Here is a 23,397-nt window from a genome sequence, read left to right on the forward strand (position 1 = left end):
TCTCATGGCCGCATATTATCCTTGGAGGCTTAGCTACAGATCTTGGAAAGAATACTGTGCAAAAAGTTTAAAGTGTTAAATTTTCAAGACAAAATCAAAACTGATGATGTGTAATGTAAGCCTGGCAGTGCCCCAGACGGTCAGCACATCATAGCACTGAGGAGCAACACTCCCCACCTCTCTGCAGCTCAGCGGGGCTTTGGTCCTGCTCTCCTCATATAGTTTTTGCGTGTGTTTTGATCCAAGTGGCATGTATGGCACTTCCTCAATTTCTGTAAGCATGGAAGGAGAATGAGTGCTTTGACTAAATAATGCAAATTAAAATATGCAAATATTAAGACTCATAAGCATTATTATTCAACACTGTCTCCTAATCCTCTATGGTGGCCTTGCCCTTAAAATATCAATATTGTGGATTTCCTCCACTGTTATTTGCAATCTCATTTTGTTCTGCTGAATGAACTACTTGCCAGCGTCTTGTGTCTCTTTCTACTGTAACAGCTTCTATCAAGATTCAGACTGACAGTTCCTATAGCAAGGCGTGAGGAAATATATTTGAATAGTGCATGTGTTCTATGGCGTAAGATCAGAGTATACATGTATCATAGATTAAAAAAGGGAACAAAAGAGTAACCATAGATATATACGCACACACACAAGCATGAGTGATAGTTTTGTATTTCTTGATCCATTTACCAGTATTCAGCACCCAGCCAAAAAACATCGCTGCCTCTCTGTCCGTGTGATTGCAGAATGAGCCTTCACCGCGCAGGACGAGGCTCGGAAACCGCAGAGAGCAGCGAGCGTGCCCCACAGTGATGCGGGGGCCCCTTTTGCTCGCCTGGGCAGCGGTGCCGAGGACGAGCCCAGCTGTGTTCGGCGGGGGCCGTGCTCCTCTCCGAGCCGCGACCAGTTTTGTTTTAGATGTCTATAGGGGCTGAAGCAGAGTCAAAAGCTGTATAAAGTAAATATACCTGAGGTGGGTTTGGTACCAGTGGTGTCCCCCAAGCAGCTCTCTGCTGTGGACAACCTTGCGTCGATACTGTGAGGGCAGCTTGTTGACAGCGGAAGCAATGTGACAAAAATTTCATAGGCAAGAGGGATTAAAAAACGTACAATCATGCAAAATTTGTTAAGCTCAATTACATGCGTCAGGAACCAGTGAAGTGTTCGAAGACCTGGAAATAATTCCAATTTGTCATATTGAGAATGCTCCTTCCCAGAAAACGGCTGTGTAAGCAGAAGCAAGTCCACCATATGGAGAGCAGATGTCTCGTGGGAGCTGAAAAGAAGATACTTTGCTAGTACTAAAAATATTCGGTACTAGGAGGTGATAACAAGTGCTTCTAAAGAAAAAGCAATTATTTATCTTTAAGCAGACAATTTTTACTGTTTCCTAGAACACAGACCTATACACTTAAATAATCCAGGACCGTCACAGTGAAGAGGCACTGATTCACAGCTGAGGGCAGATTGCATAATAATAAACAGATTGCATGTCTTAGTTAACTGTGTTGCTTTTTAAAGCATATTTTATCACAGGTTGTATCACAGTGGAAAAAGTAGGGTAAGAAGAATAGAGTGAGTTACCCACATCATACAATTATTTTGATTTACAAAGCAGTATGGTTACCTTTACCACTTGCTGGTTTGATATTTTACATTTAGCACTTAACTTCGGGATGGTGTTGTGGGGATTGACTGACTTTACAGCCTCAGACCTATAGTCATATTGTTCCTGTGAGAACAGCCTCCAAGCACCGAACCTGCTTAAACCTCAGTAAGGAGGCTTGCAAGGAGAACTTCATCGCTGCTTCAAGTACCTTAGAAGGTGTTTTAAGGGAGGATCCCAGTGAGCAAGGAAGCTAAAGTACCAGTTGAGGTTAAATGGTGCTCTGCCCACTCTGTAAACAGAGTAACTCAGCTGTGGATAACGCTGTGTAAGTATCAGCCCTACAGTGTGGCCATGTTACCCACATCCCAAGTAGGGGTTTGTGTTTTCCTCCCACTGGAGTTGTTCTGCCTCCTGAGTACCAGACCAACAGCTACAGACATGGCTCCCCCAGCTCCTGGAGAGCTCCAAGAAGCTACTGCGGGGACAAATAAAGTGAAGGAAATCCCAGCAATCTAAGGTGGTATGGTTTATTCCCTGGTGCTGAGGTGAGACTGGCTGTAGTAGAACCATCCCTGACAGATGTTTCTCTGATCTGTTCTTGAAAACCCCTAATGGCCATGCTTCCCCAGCCTGCATAGGTAGCCTGCTCCTAAGCTTATCTTGGCTTATAGTTAGAAAGTTTGCCCTAATATCTAGTCTAAATCTCCCTGGGTTCAAATTAAAACTATTGTTACTTGTCCAACTCTTAATGGACTTCAAGAAACCTGATTTTCATCCTCTTTACAATAATCTTTGAAGACTGTTACCGTGCTCACTCCAGTACCATCCATCTTCTCCCCTCTAGACTAAACAACCCCAGGTTCTTTCAGCCTCTCCTCATAGGTCACATTTTATAACCCTCTTGTCACTCTCTTTGGTCTCCTGGGGCTCTCTATTTTGTTTACATCTTTCTCAAAAGGTGATGCCTGGCACGGGACCTGTGCTTCAGGTGAGACTTTCCTAATGCCACGTGGAGCAGAGCCATCACCTCCCAGGCCTGCCTTGCCTCGGAGCTTCCACGGTGCTCCCCAACTCCGTGGTTATTCCTCATTAGCTGCCAGGTCCCTTCTGCTGTCTGGTCACTCACTTCTCATTTCAGTAGAAGTCCTTTTGACCTGATCGCACTCCACACGTGCCTTTATTTGCTCCCATTTGTTGATTCTGGAAAACCTCTCTGATTTTTCGTAGCTATTTTGAATTTTAATCTTGGGCCCCAATAGGCTTATAATCCACCTGGCTTAGCGTGATGGGCAGATTATATAAGCAAACTTTATTCCATTATCCAAGTTATTAATGAAAATATCAAACAGAAACAGACCCTGAATGGACCCTGGGTGACCCCATTAAAAAAGAATTTTCAGTCTGATGGTAAACCATGATAAGTTCAGTATGTTTTTCAACCACTTGTGCACCCTCTGACTAATGATTTCATATGGCCTCTATTTCCCTAGCTGGGCTTATGAGAATGTCATGGAGAGCAGATTCAAAAGCCCCCCTACAGTCAAGATATGAATTGCTGCTTCCTGCTTATCACCAAGAGAAAGGAAACATCCTCATCCTTCTGTAATAGATTTGCTTTGACTATGCAGTGCCAGATCGTGAGGGGGAGGATTCCTGTTCTCTAGACAATAAAGAAAAAGCTGCCCAAATAGTAACAAGGCATAAATTTGAGATACAGAAAGCTTTGGTGACTGCCGTTGTAAAATCACTTTAAAAATGCATCGTAAGTACAGGCTTTTACTGCTGATAAATGAGAAGTCTTATGCTGGAGTCTGTAACATCCATGAGCCTGTGATACTGCTACCAAATATCCCAGCCAACTGCTATGGAAAGGAGAACAAATCAGTGTCCCTCACAGCCAGCGATCCGTCCCAAGGCTCCCACTCTTACCTTGCACTAGCATCCAGGTGAATCCACTGCTCACTCTGAACTGAAAAACGATACCTCTGACAGTCAGTAATGACAACAGTAGCACCTACAGACCTGGAAAGGCTGAAGAATGTGATATTATTTCCATTTCAAGGTAAAAATCGTTCTCCTTGACCAGAGTCCTCATTAGGATTTTCCCCTAGCCCTTGCAGGGAAGTCAGAGAATAGGGTGGCAGTGTTTTCCCCGGACCAAGGACAGTTGGTGCTGCAGGCAAGCGAAGTCCATAGAAGCCCTCCTTCAGTGCACAATCCAAGAGAGAAAAGGGAACCGTTCCTGGGAGAACACGGGAGAAGCTTGGCTGTCTTCCTCAAAGGCACGCGCCAGGAAACCTTTCCCAGAGTGGCAAGATTTTACTACTTTCCACCACAGAAACTAATTTTTGATCCCCATTTTGCCTTTTTATTTTTTATCTAAGTGATTCCTGAGACTGGAAGAAGCTATTGGCTAAGTTAAACCAGCCCTTTTGTGGGATTTCTTGGCATGTGCTCAGTGCCACTGGGCAGCCAGGCATCATAATTATTCTGCCTGCTCCTCACCACCCCAATATCCACAGTACTGACCCATCCTCTTTGACCTGGGAATGTTAGGTAGGTCTAACATCTCTTCCTGCCGTGCTGTCTCTTGTTCAGACACCAGCTATGCAGGCACGTGCTGTGAATGACTGAAACTGCAGGGATGTTCATGCACGGAGCGGGTACACGCTGCCAGTGTCCTCGTTCAGTGCCTGCTGCCTGGAGACAGAGAGACAAAAGGGGCATCTGCAAACGTGGAGCGGTGGCTCTGGGCACATCCCTCCTTGGGCAGAAGAGGAGGGCAACAGAAGCAGAGAGGCTGCCCAAATAGTCCTGGCAGCACCTTACAGACCAGTGGTGGGAGGATTTCTTCCTCCCAGCCCAATGAATCCTCCTCCACACTGGTCTCACGGCTGTGCAAAGCAACCCGGGGGTCAGCGTTATCCTCCGCAAGGGCTTCCGTGCCTCGTCCTCCGGAGACCCCTCACGGGCGTGAAACCGGGGCGAGCAGCTGGCGCCCACAGGGCCGGGTGCCTGCTGAGTGCCCTGGCGGGCCCAGCCGCCGCAGCGCCTGGGGCAGAGCCGTCTGTGCTGGTAGCTCTGGGCTATGTATATTGCACCTTTATATTCAATTTGATACCGCCTTTAGCTTGCTGGCCCTTTGCCAGCGCAGCTGCAGAAAGTTTGGGGAAATTTGCCGTAATGTGCTTGGGAATTCTCGTGAAAAGCAAGTTTCACCTACTGCAGTGGAGGTGGATACACCGAAAGCACACAGGCTGCTTTTGGTCCTGGAATGCCCAGACTTAAAATCACAAGTAAGGTGAAGTTTAATGTTAAAATATTCAGATTTGCAAATAAAGAGCTATTGGAAATCAGTGTTTAAGATTGCTCAGAAAATACACTGAATTTTTGCCCCAGATTAAAACTCATGAAAGCATGACATCAGTTTTGCTAAGATCCAGTCCAACTCACGGCACTACCAGCAGCGAAGACGAAGCGAGGATGACGTTCTCAACCTGGACTTCAGTGGACACTTCGGGAAAGCACAGAAACGTGGCCTCGCTGCCTTTGAGCCAGGACCGAAATCGCAGCTGGCGAGGCGCGGGCAGGAAGGCGTGAGCACGTCGCTCAGCTCCGCCTGCCCTCTGCCTGCGGACAGCCACGCTGCCACCGCGGCTCCCCCGGGGAAATCCCGCTGTGCCACCGAGCGTCCGCAGGGCTACGCTACGAGACGGCAAGAGGTTTCTCAAGCCTAGAAGAAGACAGTTGCTAAGGAATGAACAATTAAAGAAAGAGACACAGTGGATCTCTTTCCTCTCACTAAAAGTTTAAATGGTGTTTTTGGTTTTCAAGAATACCCCTTTTCAGCATGTTGCTGCAGCAGGGTGGTCATTGGGCTTTGGACTGCAGCCCAGCCAAACCGAATGGAGCTTTTCATCAGTTAAAGCCCAAGAAGGAAATAATGATCTCAGAGTTTTGTATTTATCATCGGATTTGGCCCACTGATCTGCCTAAGGAAAGGCAATACCTTGAAACAGTTTTCACAAAGCCAAGAGCTCAGTGGCTACAGTAAAAATTAACTTTATCCTGATCTCTCTCTTTTTTTTCCTTCCCCCCCCCCCCAAAACACACTAATTCTTGTCATGTTTGGATAAATTCTGCCCCTCTGTTCCCTCAGTGTGTCAATGTAGCTCTGTGCGCTCCAAAAGCCAACGCTGGCCCAAAGGCTCGGGTATCTTGGCAATGACTTGCACACCCACAAACGGGGTTATGTGGAGTTATGTATGATTCAGCAGCAACAAGTGAGAAAAGGTTGATATTGCTGGCACTCACACTTTATCAACCTTTTCATATTTCTGGCACTCGCTGTTACCATTGCTGGCTATAGACATTTAAAGAGCAAAACAGAGTGAGTGCTGCAGTTAACATTTTTTTCAGTTAGTGTTTTTTTTTCCTCTCCTTTGTTTTTTTTAGGAGATTTTCCATTTTTATGGCTGTGAAGAGTTTTGCCTCACCTTCCTAGCATGAGCCCATACTGCCTTCTTCTCCCTGGAAGCCCTCTAAGGTGAGGAGTGATACTTGTTGCTACCTTGGTCCCTTCACTCAAGCAAATGTATTGTTTTGGGGTGGTGAAAACGCAGGCATTTCCCAACCCCTGGTGGGACCATGTTGAGAGCAAAAAAACTTTCATTTTTCACAAAGTGAAAAAAACTGTGTGTTCACTGGGACGACAGGAGAAAAGGTTAAGGGATTTCCAGTATGCAGGAATACTTCCCAATAGTGTACAATGGACTGATGAAAATTATCCAAAACTCCCTGGGTTTTACACATTCCACATCCCAAAGCCCTGTGTTTCTTTCTACTGTTTTTTTTTTTCAATTTTGAAATCGGATCACCTTTAGACCACCTAAAACTCAACTGAATTGGGACTTGGGACTCTACAATCCTCCTAGACACTAGACTCTGATATTGCTACCTGTTTCCCAGGGTTATCTCATCCCAAAAGGTGCCTGTAGTCAACTGGCACATTCAAGTTCCCAAAGTGCTTCACTTCAGGCATCTGCACTCTTTGGGCAGCCTGTATGTGATGGACTGATGGCTTTCACCCACCAATGACCATTGCGTTGACTTGTGTTAAATAAATTTGGTGGCGAGTGGTGATTTTGAGGAGCTTTCAGAGAACCTAAATTGCCATGACAAGTGGCATTACTTTACAACTGTATTGGCTGTCTCAGCAGAGCTGCCAAGGATTAAATAGATAGAGCTTGATTTATCCCCCAAGCATGGTTTCTCCAGATTTACTGCGAGCAGCACTGCTTGCTGGTAAATCCAGAGCTGAATTCACTTTCAGATGAAGGTGAGTTCACTACAGTTCTGACAGTGAAAGAAATCACATGTTTAAATATGAATGAGATGTATATTTGATTTTATTCCATTTCTCCACAACATGCACGATTACTGGCAATTCTTTCTTTCCTGTGCACAATCTTTTTTTTCTGTTTATTTGTCCTCATTCTGTGCTAATTGTTTTCACCTATGAGAATCAGCTCACAGAGGCACTTCAGGATATAAAGCACATTTATGATAAGACACTTGATAAATCCTTTTATGTACCGTATCTTTCCTGTAAAGCTGGGGGAGGGGAGTGGAAAATGAGCAAAGACCTGCTTTGGGATGATGTCATAGCTGTTGGGCACATCTGCCACAAATTAAATTACCATATAAAGGGCTTATTTCACAAACATATTTCTTTCTGGTTTGGAAGGAGACATAAAGCAGTGTATACCTTCAGCTTGCATTTGGGGAGTCTCTGAAAATTTGGGATCGTCCTTCGCAGTATGCCAACAAGATTTAGTAGTGCTGAGTCTCTCAGGTGATGATGCTGTACAAGTTACATGAAAAATGAATATTTCTTGGTTCCTTGATTAAGTTTTAACTCATAATAAATCTTCCAGAGAAATCAAGCCTGTCTTGCTAAAAGCATGAGAGACCCTTACAAAGCCCTCTAAGAAGGTGTGAGCAAGGGATCTTGTAAGAAGAAAACTTGCAAAAGTAAACCTGTCTGAATTTTAAAATATCCATTCTAAATATTTCACAGTGAAATATGCATGCATGCCCCAATTTGAAGAAAAAGTGTAAAAGGCATTGAAATAAATAATAGTTTTTAAGCATATCATGAACAAAACACTTGCAAATAGATTGCTTTGTCCACTGGCATATAAAAAAAATGAACAGGAAAAAGAAGGAAGAGGAGAAAATGCAGGAAAATAAGTGATTTAAAAAATATATATTTTCTATGCAATCTTTACCAAAGAAGACATTCAGACAATCTGTAGTCCAGGTGATAAGGAAGAAGCAGCATGAAGGAGCGCCGGGATCGAAAGAGGAAGTGCTCTGCCCAGCAGAACCCAGTGTCCTCCCGCTGACTGCTGGTGCCAGCCCAGGTGCTCACAATGTGCCCATCATGTAAAACCCCCATACCGCAGCGGAGGCACCTCTTCTAGCTCTTGTCTCAGTTTCCGAGTGGACTCCACCACGGCAGCCCAGTGGCCGTGACAAAGCTGTGCCTGTGTGCGCCCTATGCTGTATCCGAGGGAAATACCCGGCACTGCCTGGGCAACCTACCCAGGCAGTGACATGAATGCTCAAGGTCACTGCTGTAATTTTGCAGGAGCTCCACTGAAATCCATGGACACATCACTTGTTCCTTGAGGTTACCTAGATATTGGATAAAGAAGAATGAAATTATGAAACCAGACCATAGCTCTTTCAAAGCATGTGAAAGTCTTATAGCCATCTAGAAACTGTCCCCAGTTTTCTGCTGATGTAAATCAGCATAGTTGATGGAGTTACACTAATTTACATCAGCTGAGGAATTGGTCCTACATTTTTACCTGGTTCGTGAAGATTTATATATTAATTCCCTGCATAACATTAAAATGAAAAAAAAGACTCTTCTAGCTGGGCCCACAAGTCCTGTTTCACAAATAAGTTATCCCAATGTTGCTAGGTCATATCTTACTCAGAGGACAACACATTCAATGCTGTCATGTAAATCATTTCCTTTTGAATACTTAAGTCTAATCAGCTTCAGACCTTGTTTTGGACACAGTGTATGTTTCATAATCTGAAGAACTCTTTCTGATAAAATCCTTGCCTCCTGACCCCAAAGTACATCTGAACAAAATTGTCCCATCAGGAGTTCAGATAATTGCTTGGCCTTTCCTATCAGTCATAAAACAGACCAATCCAACTTTTTTGGACACTTCCCCACACTTTAATGTGCTTTTCAAACATATTCCGAACAGCATAACAGAATAGGAATGGTGCTTTTACAAACGTGTGGTACTTTATATGCTTAAGCAAAGAAATCAGAGACTCTCTTTGCTGGTGCCATATGTATTACTGTGCGATAAAAATTTACCAGCATGTAGTTCTGCAATTATTGTTCTTACAGTTCCATTAGTCTTAAATCTTATTTATGTAACATGAGTTTTTTTCTTTCACTGGAACTCCCAGGCTTTCCCTTTTCTTGCGTCAAAGCTTAAGAAGCATTGAGTAGTCCAGGAATAATTTTCAGGACTTTCTCTTTCTCATCCCCAGAGCAAGTACATTTAAGAGAATTGCTTTTCTGCTCCTACACAGAAATTCCTTCTAGGTCAACAGCAGCATGACTCCTTGCATCTAACAAAAGTCACTTGTGGTGCATGCAGCAGGACATTAGCATGAGTGGCTGAATGAGGGTTTGCCTTATCTGGCTGGACAGGAGGCGGCATCTGGGATGCAGGGTTGTAGGTTGCAACAGGTGGAAGCAGAAACCCTCTGTGGGGGCCAAGCTGCAATGTCCAAACACTGCTGGGGGGCAGTGGGGTTGGATATACATGTGGAACATGTAGACTCAGCCAAAGCCAATGGAAGGTTTTCTGTTGACGTCTGATTGGGCCATAATTTTCTACTGCTAATCTTCATTCACAGACTGCCTGTGTGAGTAGCAGAGATCCCAGCAGGAAGAGGCAGAATGAGGCCCAGAGAGACAGCAAAGATTTGCTTGTGAACAGTAAGCTGCCCTGTGCACTTGGATGTTGCTAAATCCTGAGTAATGAGAAGCATTACAAATATTCAGACATCACAGACAAGGGTTTACCGAGATCACAGACTCAAGTTGAAAGCCTGGGAATTCCTCAAGGAAAAGGTGTGGTCTGGGGTAGCACACGTGAGCTGAAAGCTTTCCAAGTGTGTCTGCAGCTCTGAACGTCTGATGAGAAGATTAAGTTCATGGGCAAAACACACTGTGAAAATGGAAAGCAGACTGCAACATTTACCAACAAGTTAAATAAAGACAAAACATGCATGAATGTTAGAAAAGAAAAAGAATTAAAAGGATGTTCTATATCATCAAGAAGAAATCTTTCTCAAGATTGAAACATACAAAACAGCAGGTTCAGGTGCCACTAATGAACCTCACTGCTGTGCCTGTGTCCTCACCAAGCAAGCATAGGTGCAAAGCAGATGCACATTGTCTCACAGCCTGTTAGGACACCAAGCCTATGTATCACATGGTTGTGGCAGGCAGACAGGATCTGTTAGACCTAACAGCACTTGTCTAAGATGTTAGCTTCTCAATGGTCTGCTGGAAGTTATTGCTGCCTAGCATGGGTGGCAAAAATGAAGGTAGTGTGAATTGCATCTGTCACTATTTGGAGTTTAGCATTTTACACCATCAGCAAAGCGTAATCTGGAAAGGGATGAGTGGTGTTTCTGACTCTGATGTGTGAGCAATGCATACAGGATGGTTTTGAATCCAGCAGACCCTCACGAGAGTATGGACTCATGGGCTTAGGAGCTATATGTAAATATAAGAGAACTGCTACTGAAACTCCTTCTGGTTTTATAATTTCACAGGGTGCCACTGAGCTGAAAATCCCAGGCAGAGTTTTTGCAATGTTTATAAGATTTTCTTTGAGCTTCAAGGAAAAGCAGAAATTTTTGGAGAGCTTCTAATCTCTGTCAGCGTACCTCCCAAAAAAGGTCACAAGAGTCCTTTGAGTAGCTGTCACTCCCATCAGGATGACAATGCTCATGGACAAGCACATGGAATTTTTTTGCCCAAACTTTTCATAAATTCAGTATTTATGTTTGGCATAGGAAAATAACTTTCCATTTTTCATAGCCTTGCACTTCTCCTCTTCATTATTCTGGGAAAAGTGCATATCTCATCACTCCCCTGTGATGTCCAGGTGGGACAGCCCAGCATTTCCACATTCCGCCTTCTCCTTCCCTCACCTCGGATGCTTCTTTGTACCTGCCTCATATCTCTTGTGTCATCTCTGCTTTACCCTTGAAGTGCAAAAGGCATGCATCATATGCAGAAATCAGTCTGCAGGCTGTTTCTTTGAACACAGAAAGGAGCATACCTCAGGTCAAAGAGATTTTTGTGGTCTCTGGACACTTCAAGGCTTTGCTCATTCAGCTCCACTCCAGGAAATATAAAAAAATGGAGTGAACTGTCCTTAAAAAGATCCATGTGAGTGTCACAAAGGCATTTCAGCAAACGAATTCAATTTTTGTGTGTTAGGATATTTGTATGTCAAAAGTGGACTTGTAGCATGAAAAACAATCACTTTAACAAATGAACACAATTAAGCAACTATGGGAAAACAGTTTTGCCAGAGGAAAAAAAATGGACCTGTTTTACTGGGTTTACACCCTACTATTACCTGAGTTGCTTCTGTAGTCCCTGGGTCAGCTCTAAGCGACAAGTGGACTGTAATACTGAGGGCTGCCAAAGCAAATGTCTCATCTAAACACTCAAAACTAGGTACAGTTAGTAACAGCCCCTGAGCTTAACCACAGACCAAGTGCTCATGCTGAGAAAGGTCTATGCCTCTGAGGAGCTGGGAGCTGCCTTCCCTAGACCCACGTTGCTGTGCAGGGCAGGGGTGAGGAGGCTTCAGGCAGTAGCTCAGGGAGCTTGTGGTGGACACAGCAGACATGGGCTGCCCAGGTGCGTCAGAGGCAGGTGGCCCTGCAGGTGTCCACTGTGCTTATGCTCTGCAAGGTGGTGGAGGTGCAAAGACTGCACGGCTGTGGGTCAGTCCACAGGCACAGAGCTGGTGGGGCTGGGAGCAGCCTCTGGGAGCGTCTGGCCCAAACCCCCGGTCGAACAGGTCACCTAGAACAGGTGGCCCAGGACTGTGTCCAGTTGGGTTTGAGTATCTCTGAGGGTGGAGATGCCACAAGCTCTCTGTGCAGCCTGTGCCAGTGCTCAGTCACCCTGACAGTGAAGGGTTTTCTTGTGTCCAAGTGGAATTTCCCGTGTTTCAGTTGTGCCAGCTGCCTCTCGTGCTGTCAGTGGGTACTGCTGAGAAGAGCCTGCTCCGTCCTTTGACACGCTCCCATCAGGCGTGTAGACACCCGGGTCAGGTCCCCCCCCACCCCGAGCCTTCTCTCCTCCAGGCTGAGCAGCCCCCGCTCCCGCAGCCTCTCCTCCTGTGAGAGACGCTCCAGTCGCTTCAGCGGCGTCGCGGCCCTTCCCGGGCGGCAGCTCCGCGGTGAAACACCTAAAGGAGCCGAGCCGAGAGGGCCCTCCTGCCTCCCCGTGCCGCGGCCACCCGGGCCCGCCGCGCCCCCGGGGCCCCGCCGCGCCCCGGCCCCGGCCCCGGCCCCGGCGCGGCTGCAGCGGCGGCGGCGGCGGCCGCGCGGTGGCGCTGTGACCTCGGCCACGGCGCCCGCTCCGGCGGCGGCGGCGGCGGCGCCCCGGCCCGTCGCGGCGCCCCGGCCCGTCGCGGCGCCCCGGCCCGTCGCGGCGCCCCGGCCCCTCGCGGCGCCCCGGCCCCTCGCGGCGCCCCGGCCCCTCGCGGCGCCCCGGCCGGGAACCGGCGCCCGCCGCGTTTCTTGCCGCTCGGTGATCCTGAGGCGAGCGAATAGCCTGACCTCAGCACGTGGCCGCGGATGAAATTTTCAGTACTTTTTAAAAAATCATTATCATTATCATCACCAAGCCCATGCTCCAAGCAACCACAGGAAGTTTAAATGACACCTTTGGTTTGGACAGCAGAGATGTCCCCTGCGCAGCCCCCCGAGGGAACACGGTGCTTCCGCCCCCACCCCAGCAGGAACGGCCCCCGTGTGTCCCCGGGGCACCGTTACGAGGCTGGTGCTTCCCGGAAGGTCAAGGGGAGCATGGCCTGTGCCCCTTGCTGCCGTGCTTCCCAAGCCCACACTGCTGGCTGGGCGCAGGAGACGGGGCTGGCCGGGCTCCTCACGGGTGGATGTCAACCCTTGAGGTTCACAGCAGAAAGTCATGGAGAAACACGAGGGGAGCAGGGCCACTGCACTGTCACCGCTAACCTGTTCACCCATCAGCGTAAGGGACTGTCTTGCCCTTGGAAAAGGTTGGCCTGGAGCCTGTGGGTTTGCATTTCTGGTTGCAACGTCATATAGGCCAGTTCCTACATAGTGTATTCAGTGTCACCCCACTAGCGTCCATGAGACTCTGATGATTTATATCAGATGAGAGTATGATCCTTATTTTCAATTAAATGTATTTCTCAGGACAGTTTATTTACAGGCAGCCTGGGTTTTTCACTTAGTTTCTGTTAATTAATTCTGAGTGATACATGGAAAGGCTAAATGATTTTCCTAAGTCACCCTCTGAGGTAGTAATTTCTCAGAGCAGAAGAAAAAGCCTTCTCACTCCCTAGTCCTTTGCACTAACTTCTAAAATACATTACCTTGATTCAGCCACAGTGGTTTGCTCCTGCTATGACTTGTTTTTCTATAGCAAGGCTGCAAATGTCTTTTGGGTATTCCTTATGATAATTTTATTGCTTGTGAGTCTGAAATCCCATCTCTGTCCAAGATGCTAGCAGTATCTTCAGAGTATCATTCACCAACTTTTAGGGCAGAGATGTTTAATATTGAAACAAGCACAGGTTCAGAAGCCTGTCTCAGTTCAAATATATTCCCCCAAATTCAGAGAGCAAATCCTTGTCTCAGCTCTCAAGAAGTTGCAGAGTCCAACCAGCATTTCATGGTCCAGCCAGTCTTTTCCTCTGCAAAGCAGAGGTCTATGGCGAAGCCTCCATCTGAAGCCACTCCTTTTCTTCCTCAGCACCTGGACAAGGGATAGTCCATGACATTTTCCAGTCACCAGCTGCTGATGTTTATTTTGGCCCTTCATCTTTGAACCCTGCTACAGCTGTTTCCAAGTGACTTTCATGGGGGAAACACAGAAAATGAGATTTAAGGTAGTCTGTAAAAGGAATTAGGAAATTGAAGGTAAAAACTTCTCATGCTGACTTTCGCTCTTTTTGCAGATTTCCATAACATGGTGCCTGAGCAGACATTTGGTACTCCAGCCTGCATTACTCTGAACCTCAGGATGAGCACACAGTGCTGAGTCCTCTGGCCAAGGTAAAGGGGCATCCATAGTTCTCACCACTGTACCTTAGGATTTTGTCCAGAATTGAGCCTTTTCTGTGGAAAACCTTTCACTTCTTCTGAGACAAGTGGGTTCTAGATGGGCTGAAAATACAGTGAGAGCAGCAAGTTTTCTTCAGATATGTTTCTTCTTTTGGAGGTTTCACAAGGAATCAGTAAATAAGATTATTTGAATAAAAAAAATCCAATAAAATCTAACCAGAAAACATTAAGTTAAAAATTTCAAGTTAGTTCACATTTTAACAGACATGGAAATCACAACAAAATAAGGAAAGATGCTAGCTTGTAAGGCTGCCTTAGCAAATCCGTACAAGCCAGACCGAGAGCCATCAAACTTGATTATGCTGAATAATGTTTTGTTTCTCCCTTACTGAATAAGGAAGTCCTCAAAGGAGCTATCAAGGAGTAAGATTCCAGTAAGTTATATACAATTCTGGCCTTGTTTTCTAAATATACGCATTAATTTTTTTGGTAAGAAGCCCATTACATTTTTTGCCAATGCTCTCCTTTCCTGTAGCTCTGATAAAGCTCAGTTTTTTGAACCATCTCAAAAGAGAGTGTTGACATCAAGAAGGAAGCAGTGCTAGAGCAAAATAAATGTGGGAAATTTAAATAAGGGAAATTCCAGGCTGTGATCATATGTGATGAAACAAAGGATGTCTTGCCAAACAGTAAAGTGTTTCTATTGACTTGCCTTGGAACCTAATCCTTTTGCTGCAGAAATGCTGTGGGATTTCAGGCACAAATTAAACTTCACAAAAATTTGGAGCAAAATTCTATGTCAGTTGATTAAACAGTAAGATCTGAGAGTTGTACTCATGTTGGAAAAGTTTCCCTGTAATGCTCATCTCTCTGATTTCCATCTCTTCTTGTGGATATTGAACACCTACCTATTGCCATAGAACCCCTGTCCCTGAAACTGGACTGCGCTGTAAGAACACAGGCAATATTTAGATTTACAGAAAAGCAAAGACAACTTTTGATATTCAGCAAAGAAAACTGAACTGGATAAAGAGCTCACTTGAATAAAATGAAACCATTTTTTTTCTTTCTTAAGCTTAACAAAAAAATAATGCAAAATCCCCATTGATTGCATCCAGCTGTTAAAATTTTATGATACAGAGATCCCCACTTGTCATGACCACTTCATGTAGTTTAATATGCAGTCGTATTCTTTTCAGTTTCATTTTCTTCCCAAACTGTAGTTAATAAAACACCTTCCAGACAGCCTGTTCTTAGCAGTTATGAAGTGCCTGGTCGTCTTTTATAAAGAGGAGAAACGTGTGCAGCTCTCAGAACTGGTTCTTGTACGTGCACACACGGGCCTTTACCTGTGGGATATTTTGGCATCCGAGGAAGTTAAACTGCAACCACAATTCCCATTAACATTAGCAAGGGCAACGTCTGCGCGTTTCCACGTCTGAAGGAGACGTGGGCTGAACAGAAGCAGCTGTTTTCTGATAACCGTAGAACAACCCCACCATAAAAAGGTCTAACCTCAGCCCCATCCAAGACTCCCCTTGCCTTTGGATGGCTTTGGGCTCAGGCCCAAAATGAGTAAATCTTTCTGGCCTTTGGAAATTCAGAGGCAAACCAGCACCTCCCAGCGTATCGCACGTGTATTCTTTATTTCACCTGTTAGCTACGCTGTCCACTTTCCGTCTGGCTTTTCTGGAGGAGGCTCTTGCTGTGTGCCTGGCGTTGATGAAGCGCCAAGGATTCAAGCAGGGCCCTCGTTTGGTGTTTTTAAAGGGACTGACGGGTTCAGCTCGCTGCCGTTCCCTTTTCCCTCCTTGCCCGCTGGCGTCTGGCCGCAGCAGCGGCCGCGCGCGTGGTGGCGGGAGGCGCGGGAGCGCGAGTGCCCACGCCGGGGCGGGGGCCCCAGCGCAGGTCTGCTTTGCAGCTCTCGCTTCCTGCGCTCGTTCCAGAGCTGGGCTATGGCACGCTGGCATTTTTGTGGCTTGCTATCAGTGCTCCTATACATAGAAAAAAATCCTACATTAAGAAAGAATTAAGGCTGAGAGTGCGTATCAGTAGCTCACAGATCAGACTGGCTGGTTTAATTAATCCCAGAACACGCATTGCAAGCAAGGGAATCCGGAATTAAGATTAAAATGTAAAGAAATCAAAATATGTTATTGGATAGAAACTTTTGCTGTTCTCTGGCTCATGAATGCTTCGCTTTGAGCTTCCTTGTTCTTTGGTATTAAAATTGCCTTTGTGGTGTTGAAATTCGTTTGGGGAATCTATTTAATGATGCAGGTCTATGTAAAAGGTAACCACATTACTGCACTAAATAAAAAATGGTCAGCGTAACTTAAAACAAACTACTCTGGTGCTGAGAAACACTTTGGTCAGCCAGTGCATTTTGCAGACAACGTTTAAGGAAACATTAGCTGTTAATGTGCTTAACTCGAGGAAGCCGTATCCTCCCTGTGCCAGTATTTATAGTTTAATAGGAAGCCTCTGATGCTAACTTACCACTTGCTTAATCATCTTTAACTCAGCAAAATAACCAAATTAATTTGGGAGCGAGGCAGGAGGCGGACGGCCCGCGTGGCATGGGACGGGGCATCCCTGGCCTCGGCGCGAGGCAGGCGCTTGGGGCGGCGTGGGGCCGCGCTGTGGGCGAGCCGGTCCCCCAGGCAGAGCTGGGAGCTTTCCCGGGCTGTGTCACCCTCTGCACTGTGTCGGGGAAGGGAAAAATGGCTTTGTTTTTGGAAACAGAACTTAAAAAGAAAAAGAGGAAGACAAAGGGAACGGAGCACTTTGAGCTTGTGGGGATGTTTTCTGAGATGGGGTTGATTTCACACAGGGTGTCCCTCTATTTACTAATCTCAACGGCAGGGAAAATCCAGCTGGTGGCTAACCTTTTGATTTAAAACCACTGCCAGCCAAGCCCTGCGCACTTTGTCTTTTCCTCTCCTTCCTCCATCCCAGTTCTCTTCTGCTCAGCAGTTCACTCTCTTCACCGTAAACCCACCAAAATACAAAACAGGAAAATAAGTGGAATTAACAGGACAGCTGCTGCCGTCACATGGTTCAGTCTGCGCCTTCCCTTCTCCTCCTGGGATGCAAGCGCTGCAGAGCAGGAACGGCCCCTGTGGAGGGACCATGTGGTGAACACCACAGCACGGCTCCTTCTGACACTAAAAGCTTAACAAGGGTCAACATGAATTTTGCACTTGAACGAGGCACCTGCCAGGAGTGGATCTCCTTCGAGACCTTTGCAGGGGGCTGCTTGGTTGGCATGTTCTGCTCTGGATCTGGGTACAGCCAGACTTGTGCTGTCCCCTGCATGGCTGCAAACAGTATTTCTTACTGTGCTTCTGGTCCTTGGGGAAATTGCTGCTGACCACTGCAAGGTTTCTGCCCAGGAAGGCAGTGAACAGCACAGGGGGGCTCAGCAGAGCTGGTGTCAGTGGGTCGCTTCCAGCTGAGCCAATGGAAGGAAAAAATAAATTTTCCCTTCAAGGGCAAAATTAGATAGCAGTGGTATGGTGGGAATCAGTCCCTGTCCTGAAGAGTTGGAAATTGAAACAAGGAATGGAGTAGAAGTAGTGGCACAGAGGGATGGAGTGAAACTCCGGAGGTAGCATGGTCGCCGATGAGAACGACACCCACATCTTCAGGCTCCCAGACAAACTCCTCCCCTGCATGCTGACTGCTGCCATCTGCTCACAGGACAAGAAGTGAGATGCCTTGAAGTCTCAGCATAGGCAGGGCCTGCAAGAAAACTCAGCTGCTGTGCTCAAAATGCCTCTGCAGTGCTTAAGAGACAAGAGCAAAGCAGGGCAAATTAGCGAAGCAAGAAGAATTGTAAAAAAAATCAAAGAATGTAAATAAATTCCTTTGCGCTGTTAGACCAAAGTGTGATGGTTCTTTGGGAGGACTCCCTCATCTTTTTAAAAAAAGGCATATGTTGTATGTCCCTGCTATTCTGTAGGCACAATGTGTGGTTGGGATCACACATGACAGCGAACAGCATTTCATAGCACTTGCCTGAGTGAAGCCACAGCTGGAAGCCTTGTCTAGGATCTTCACGAAATGAAACAAAAAGCTCCACAGTTAAATATAACATATCAGAAGTGTAAGCAACTTTATGTAAAATGGAAAAATGCAAGAAATATCTGGAAATTATTCCATTTCTAATATGAGAAGTTACTACTAGTATATTGGTTCCTGCACTCATTGCACTGAAGCAAGGAACAGTCCTAGATGTATGGTCACTAAAAATTAAAGACAGAAAATAGCATAATTCAGCCCATAAATGGAGGGCTGGATCCCACGAAAGCTGAAGTCCTTTTGTGCCCAAAAATAGGAATTGTGAATACTCACCACTGAAGAAAAAAAATGCCAATTACTCTCCAGGGCTGGATTCACAGCTTATGGAAAGACCGATGAAAAAGAACACAATAAATTAAAGTGCCACTAAACTCTTCAGAATGGAGAAAATGGAATCAAAGAAACAGCCTTTTGCTTTTAGTCCCTCAACAGCTGAAATCAGTTCTGTGGAGCTGTTCAGGCTCTGAGGCGGGAAGTCGGTCCCGTTCTGCCACTGGCAGCAGGGTATGCATTATTCAGAAACACCAGGAATCGTCTGAGCTGGCGATGTAGCTGAGCACATTAGAAATGATAGTAAAGCTGGTTGTTCAGTTTATATAGCTGGTGTTCTGAAACAGGCATACAGATTATGACAGGTTAATGGGGACTGTGACATTCCCTATACATGTAAATAAACACTGAATTTGAGAACCTCTATTTTCCCAAAGCACCAGTAAATAAAAGTGTAACAGAGACCTCATGTAAAGTAACCATATGCTTATAATTACACAAACATTGTAGATCCCCTGTGTGAAATTTCACATCTTTATTGCTTCTATTTTAATGTTTACAAAGTTAGTTGTAATTTTTCAAAAGCAAATCTGATCCTAAACAGGAAAGACAATTTCCTATACAATTTTAATTTTCTATGCAAGAATGAGCAAATTAAGAACCGTTCTCATATTATAAGCACCCTCACTTTCTCTTACGTTATCTGCCATGGTTTGTTTCCCTGGCAGCAGGGTGCTTTTTGAGGCACAGCGAACTCAGGGGTGGCTCCACGCTCTGTGCCCATGCATTGGGTCTGTAACTGTGAGCAAGCGGCGGTATGGTTCCAATCTTAGGCAGTGACAAAAATGCAGATTGCTTGCGGAGAAGCAGAGTTGCCGCTGATTCATGGCAAAATAAAGCACTGGAAAAAGCAACAGTGTCACGTCAGGTTAGCCCCGTTCCTTTTCCCGACTTTTCTTGTGAAAAGACTAAGAAACAAAGACGGAAACAAAAGGAACAGAAATGTGAAAGTCCTTCACTGTATGGCAGAGCTGCAGAAATGTCCACGGGGCAAAGTGCGTGGGATTTGCCGCCCTTGCCCTCCGGCCCTGCCGCGCCAGGAGATGCGCAAGCTGGTTACGGGACAGTCGGAAAGTGAAACCGGGCTTTTCCTGGAGGGCCACAATGTGGGAGTTCATTCAGCTTTTCCTAAAGCAACCCTATTTACGTGGGCTCCGAGTGCTTTAGCCTCCTGCTAGTTCACGTGGCATAGGATCGGCAGTTAAAATGCTTGCTTAGATTAACTTTTAAGGTTTACATACCAGTCCTGAGACTGGACAGGAGAAAATGAATTCACTGAGAAGAAATCAATGATTTTCCGTATTGAGCAAAAAAATCGTATTTGACTAATGTGGTGGTCTAGAGGCAGATAGCAGAGAAGGGCTCCGGCGCGCTGACTGCTCCTCCGAAGTGCCCGTGCTATGGCCGAGGGCAGGGGCAGTCAGGGAGAGGAGCTGGTGCATTTCCCACCAAGGAAAAAGCAACTGCATCAGGGAAGCAGCTCATGGTCAAAATCAACCTTCTGAAAATGGAAATTCATTCTAGAATGAAGCAGCGAAAAACAACATTTTCAGGAGCACTGTGGTAAGGAAGCAGAGATGCTAAAAATATTTATGTCAAAAGCAATGGGGGTTTAATGCCTCAGATTTGGAGCTCTGGAAGACAAGTCAAGTCCCATTTTCAGAACTGAGGCTTGTAGGGGCACCGAATATCAGCACATACGGACTACGCAGATGTTTTAGAAAACATTATGCTAACTGCTCTGCCAGTAGGAATCCCTACCCCCCGATTATGTGATTTGAATACAGTCTTTTAGGAGCTTTTTTGTGGTAAAGAGGGAAGAAACCCGTATTTTGACTGCATATGTTTTCCAGTCTTCCTAATAGAGAATGATTTGGGTTTGCAGAAATAAAAACATACAATAGATCATGGATGTTAAAATAAACCACAACCTAGCTGTAAGAAAAAGAGAGTATGAGGAAATGTCTACAAACTGGTACTCTATACAAAGGCCATTTACACACCACAAAAAATCTTATACAAGCCCACAAAATTGAGCAAAAATGAGTGTTGCTCGGGCCATGGCCTGACCGCTTGCATAGGGATGAATTCTGACACTAGCTCTCAACGTTACACATTAGCTTATGATGAGAGAAATTTCCGTTAGATTTTTTTTTTTTTTTGAGGAGGAGGAGAGTGACATTTGCTGTTAGCTATCTCCTGGTTTTCAAATTTTGCCTTTGGTGATTTTTTTTTTCAAAATAGATATCAAATAAACATGAAGAAAGAAATTTTAAAATGTGAAAACTGTGTATTCTAATGTAGGGAAATTCATGAAGCTGTTAAAACTGCAGTTTAGAAAGCTTCTCCAAACCACATTAGTTTGGAGAAATGTATATGAAATAAAAAATCATTCCAAAGTGTTTATAATGCAGTTATAAAGTGAAACCTGGCCATTTTTTTGTTGGTGAGAAAACAGGGAGAAAATCATTTTAAAAACCCTGATATTATTCTTTTCTGATTGCTGCTATTATTTTACTTTTCCTGTTGCTATTGCTGCCATTCTTAAGCTTTTTGCAGAGTTTTGCTACCCAGATCCCAAGTGTTTCTCACGTTCACCTGCGAGGTGACTACCTCTGCCTGCATTTCAGAGGTCCAGTTCCACATAGTTTTGCAGATACCGATCAAAACCGAAACTTCTGAAGGTGATTTGATATTTTCAAGACACACACACTAATCTAACTGCATAGGGGCGTAACGCTCTATCACTGCCACATCCTCTCAGTTCCTTGTGCTCTGTCATCCACTTATCTCGCTGGCATGACAATTAACTCCATGCTCTTGGACAACGGCATTGTCTTCCCAAATGTCAATAGAGCGCCCTCAGCAATGGACCCTAATGCCAGGATAAATAGATAAAATAGCAGCGCTGGCTACTTTATTACTATTACTACCAGTGCATACTGGTGTGCATTTCTGTCTGGGAATAAAACAGAGGGTAAGAACATGTGGGTGTGTGCATCAGGCAGCTTAAGCACCATCTAAAAGGTCATGGGAGTCAGTGGAAAGACTCATATTGACTACAGAGGGTTTCAAATCAGGCCCACAATACACAAACGAAGGCAGAAAGCAGCCGCCCAAAACAATTCTGGAGAATGCATAAAAAGTGCAAAAGCAGCAGGTAGAAATGAAATCAACATGATGGAGTTTGCTCTTGGGACCCCTCGACCCTTGCAGCTCTGTGTTAGTGTGAAACCACCTTCTCTTGGGAGAAGAGGAGGCCAGTGGAAGAAAAAGCTGAGAACAAAGAGAGAAGAGGAGAGACAGACTGAGAGACAAAGGGAGGAGAGAGTGAACAGCCAGGAACAGCGAGGGGAGCAGCGGGGTGGGAGCGGGAAAGGGCAGCGATGCAGCAGCAGCACTGGGGACCACAAGGAGGGGATGTGGAAAGTGGAACAATATCAGAGAAGGAAAATAGGACAGTGAAATGCAGCACTATAGAAAAGAAAGAGCCTGGGGAGCTAGGGTTGGGCAGAAGTTGGCAGGGAAGAAACCAGAGCTGGACAGCAGATCGAAGATAGCAGACAGGAGCGTGGAAAGAGTGAAGAGGGCACAGAAGGGGCAGAAGAAAACAAAAAAGTAATCATAAGGCTCTGGAAGGAACTGGGTCATGGAAAGAAAAAAATAGCCACAATGCTAAGTATAGAGCAGAAAGGACGGGAACAGCAAAGGGGAGCAGAAGTAGCGAAAATGAGGCACCAGAAAAGTGAAGCTGAAGAGAAAAGAGGAGGGGTGAAGGTCCCACAGCAGAAAGAACCTGATAGGAAGAGGAGTGGTCAAGAGGAAGGACATGAAGCCAGGGGATAGGCATGAGGAGTGAAAGCATAATAAATTAAAGAGGATGGGGGGAGAGGCAGAACAGAGCAAAATGGGAACTGATTTTACAGAACACTTACTTCATTCCTATACTGTTGGTGATACTCTTTTGTATCCCTATTTCTTCATAATTCATCCAACATCACCTCTGTCTACACCTATTCAACTGAAAATGAGACAAGCCAACAGCACGTCCTATTCTCTAGGCCAAGTGACATGATGTGTGACAAGTCTCACATCCATATAGTCACATCCAAACTTCCGGCTGCAAACAGCTTGTGGTACAAGCTGTAATTTGAAACAGGCCTGAGCAGTGTCTGGGAAAGTTGGCCTGGGCTAAAACCACACCAAGGAACACACTGAGAAACGTGGATGGTCACAGGACAGTGCTTGAGCTCCTGCCCTGGCCTTATTTTGTTCCCCGAGGGAGAGCTAGTCTCTGTGACTTGGAGCCTGAACCCCATTTTTGCTTTGAATGTCTGCCTCTCAGTTGTTGTCTCTCCTAGTGTCTCTCTCCAGGAGCTAGTGAGCAAGATGAGACTGAGCTCCCCACATGCAGATAGGGACTGTCCAAGATAGATATCAGCTCCATATGCCCTGGCCCAGTCTGCCTTATCTCACCCACGCGTGTGTCCCACTGGGAGTAGTGCCAAAAGCCCAGGCATGAGTTGCCCTCTCTTGGTGGAAAATGAGAAGCAGAAAGAAAAAGACAATAAAGTCCGGTGTATGACTGCATGGTCAGAGATGTTAGATTCAACCTGGGGAGAAAGCCAAATTCCCTTCATTTACTATAGACAGAGTTTTAACTGTTAAATGCATATGCCTCTCACTGCAATGAAAAGAAAATCCACTGGTGGCAGAGCAGGGGCAGACAGAAGAGAGGGAAAGGAGTGGAGAATGGAGGAAAGCATGGAAAGATTTGGAGAGGACAGTGTAGAAGCTCAGTGCAGGGCAGAGGAGAGCAGTGTGGAGAAGCAGAGGAGGATGGTGTACAGTGAGAAAGGGGCACCAAACAGAAACAGTGATATGGTTCAGGCAGAAGGGCTAGAAGGAGGTCCAAAAAAGTGAGGAGGGAGCAAGACATGTGGGATAATGCAAGTTTGTTGTTG

This window comes from Rhea pennata, chromosome 2 (genome assembly GCF_028389875.1).
Source record: "Rhea pennata isolate bPtePen1 chromosome 2, bPtePen1.pri, whole genome shotgun sequence".
NCBI classification, from domain to species: Eukaryota; Metazoa; Chordata; class Aves; order Rheiformes; family Rheidae; genus Rhea; species Rhea pennata.